Below are 3,547 nucleotides of genomic sequence, written 5' to 3' on the forward strand. Positions count from 1 at the left end.
GTGCTCAATCCACTGAGCCACAGCAGCCAGGGCTGTAAGAATTTCTTCACTGCACCTTTTTAATAGCTAGTCAGCTAAATGTAGTCTTGCCTGAGTTCTTTATGGTCTGTGATTTTTTTTTTTTTTTTTTTTTTTTATCATATGGGATTAGATGTCCAAATTGCCATCAGCCTGCTGGCCACACAGACCGCTGTCCACGTCAGCAACACGAGGCTCGCTGAGCAGGTTCAGGGTGACGGAAAAGCAGGAGACCGCAGGGCCCTGTTTTAATAAAGGTGGTAAGTGAAATTACACTATTTAGTCTGTCTAGGTATCTGGTTCAAGAAGATACAGATTTCAGACTTTCCATACAAGATTCTTGCTCTTCCCCTTTTCCAATGGATATCCATTTTCCTCACAGTGAAGACAGAACTGTCCCTTTCCCTGGCAAAACGGACTTCTCCCTCCAAGGGATCATAACAAAAGCATTGCTTCTTAGCCACGCCCATGGCGGAAGTGACTGCAAGGCCGCGGTAGCTGAGTATGTTCTGGGCCCCCTGAACATCGGTTCCTTCAAGCCGGGCACCTTAAGTTGCAGCTCCCAGCAGGCTTCTGAGATCCCATTGGCAATGACGGCACAGTTGACAAGTCCACCAAAAACATTGACGAGGATGGCTTCAACCTTAGGATCAGCGGGCAGCCATCTGAGGCTCGGTGCACTTGAGCTTCCTTTATGTTACCACCGAGATCCAAGAACTGGCCGGCTTCCCACCTCTCGGGAGAATGTTATTCCCAAGCAGCCACGGTGAGTCCAGCAGCACACACACAGCGGGTGACATTCCCATCCAGGCCCATGTGTTTGATTTTAGATCACATCTGGCGGCCTCGTTGTTAGTGGAGTTTCTGATCTATGTCAGTTTCTGATCTGCTGTCTGTAGCAAATGAGTCCTCCTTTTGGAATTCTGTGTTGTCATCCAGGTTTATCTTGGCATCACAACAGGCAACTTGTCTTTGTGGAGTTTTCATCAGAAGTGTTCGCGTCCGTCTGAGTGGCATCAGTTTTCAGGAAAAGATTACACACCTGGCTGGTGTAGCTCAGTGGATTGAGCTTGGGCTGCAAACCAAAGTGTCACTGGTTTGATTCCCAGTCAGGGCACATGCCTGGGTTGCAGGCCAGGCCCCCAGTAGGGGGCACACAAGAGGCAACCACGCATTGATGTTTCTCTTCTTCCCTTCCTCCCTCTCTAAATATAAATAAAGACAATATCTTTTTTAAAAAATATTTTATTTATTTATCTTTAGAGAGGAAGGGAAGGAGAGAGGGAGAGAGGGAGAGTTGCCTCTCATGCATCCCCCGCTGGGAACTGGCCCGCAACCCAGGCATGTGCCCTGACTGGGAATTGAACCACAGTTGTTTGGTCCACGCTCAGTCCACTGAGCTACACCAGCCAGGGCAAGACAATATCTTTTAAAAAATATTTTATTTATTTATATTTAGAGAGAGGGGAAGGGAAGGAGAAAGTGGGAGAGAAACATCAATGTGTGGTTGCCTCTCACGTGTCCCCTTTTTGGGACCTGGCCTGCAACCCAGGCATGTGCCCTGACTGGGAATGGAACCGGCCACCCTTTGCTTCACAGGACCGTGCTCAATCCACTGAGCTACACCAGTCAGGGCAAGATAAAATCTTAAAAAAAAAAAAGATTGCACAGCTTCTTCCTGTGATCTACAGCCCAGGTTATCCAGCTGCCACCTCTTCAATGTCCTCACGCCCCTGGGGGCCTCCCACCAAGACAAAGACATTGTGGGATGGGTCCGTCAGTATCGCAAAGTAGGTTTCCCTGACAATGTCCAAGGCTTCAGCAAGTATCACCCTGTTCACTTTCCCACCTTCTTTTGGAGTTTGTTTAGTTGCTGGATTATACTCACTCACTGGTTAGCCAACTGCCAAACAACACTAGGGACTTTTGTTAAGTGAACGCCTCCTTTCAAATCATACTGAGGATACCTTTTCCTGTTCATCCAGCTATTTCTTTTTTTTTTTTTCAAGATTGGATTTATTTATTTTTGGAGAGAGGAGAAGGGAGAGAGAAAAAGAGAGGGAGAGAAACATCAATGTGTGGTTGCCTCTCATGCGCCCCCTACTGGGGACCCGACCCAGCAACCCAGGCATGTGCCCTGACTGGGAAGTGAACTGGCGATCCTTTTCTTCACAGTCCGGTGCTCAGTCCACTGAGCCACAGCCAGGGCTGATCTGGGCTTCTAAAAACAATTTCTTTGGCTTTTAGTTTCTCTGCAGCCAACAGTGTCTGCTACAAGGAATCTCTGAACTTTCACTGTGTTGTCAGCCATCAGTCGCTGACTCGCTGACTCGTATTCCTGCAGGTTCAGCCATCGCCTGTGTGTTAATTGAAGTGCCATGACCGACAGCCTGCAGCAGGGCTGGAGCGCTGCGGGCGGCAGGGGTGGGGCAGGTGGGAGGAGCTTCACACAAACTTATGAATCAGCTTGCCGTTTACTCCAAGATGAGTTTGCTGGGATTTTGTTTGGGTTTATTTCTGGACCCTGCATTCTGTACCATTGTCTGTTTGTCTGTCTTTACGCCAAGAACTTACAGTTTGATTACCATGGTTGCATAATAAATCTTGAAATCAGATACAGTTAGCTTTGTGACTTTGTTATGTTTCAAAGTTGTCTTGGCCTTTCTTGGTCCTTTGCATTAACATGCGAATTTGAGAATCAGCTTGTCAGTTTCTACCAAAACAGATCGCTGGGACTTTGATTGGGATGGCACTGAATCTATAGGTAAATTTAAGGAAAACTGACATCTTACTGATAGGAGCCTACCAATTCATGAATGTGGTTTATCTCTCCACCTATTTTCTCATTAAATCCACTCGAAGTTTTCTAGTTTTCAGTGCTCACATCCTGCACAGATTTGGTTAGCTTCCTGTATAAGTGTTTTATATTTGGGGATGCTATTGTACAGGATATTTTTAATGTTATGTTCCAATGGTTTATGGTAGTATCTAGATATTAATTTCTGTTGTTGACTTGGTATCTTGCAACCTTGTTAAAATCACTTAGTATGGCTACTAGCCATACTAAGAACTTTTTCCCCTAGAATATTTAGGATCTTTCTGTGTATATAATCATGTCACCCACACATAAGAAAAGTTTACTTCTTCTTTTCCAATCTGTTACCTTTTATTTTATCTTTCCTGCCTTATTGCCCTAGCCAGGATCTCCCCTGTGATGTTAGATAACAATGGTGACCACTTTAATGGTCAGTAAAATGTTGGAGTCTTTGTACAGGCCTTTATTAAGTTGAGAAAGTTTCATTCTATTTTATTGTGAACAAGTATGAAATTGTGTCCAGTTATTTTCCTTATTTACTGAGACGTAATGATTTCTCTCCGAACTCCTACTAATGTGGTGTATTTCATGGATAGATTTACTGTGGTTACATCCACCTGAAATCTACCTTGTGGTCTGAAATAAATCCCAGTTCATCAGGAGGCAATTGTTCCTTTCTGTATGTGGCTGTAGCAGATTTGTTAATATTTTGTT

At 44.8% G+C, this 3,547-nt stretch overlaps 1 pseudogene; it reads right to left on the reverse strand.

Moving 5' to 3' along the window:
- Window positions 1-398: 398 nt before the first annotated feature.
- On the reverse strand, window positions 399-2,398 carry LOC119051330 (succinate--CoA ligase [GDP-forming] subunit beta, mitochondrial-like; annotated as a pseudogene).
- Window positions 2,399-3,547: the final 1,149 nt, after the last annotated feature.

This window comes from Artibeus jamaicensis, unplaced genomic scaffold (assembly GCF_021234435.1).
Source record: "Artibeus jamaicensis isolate MK-2021 breed Jamaican fruit bat unplaced genomic scaffold, CSHL_Jam_final contig_2996, whole genome shotgun sequence".
Lineage (NCBI taxonomy): Eukaryota > Metazoa > Chordata > Mammalia > Chiroptera > Phyllostomidae > Artibeus > Artibeus jamaicensis.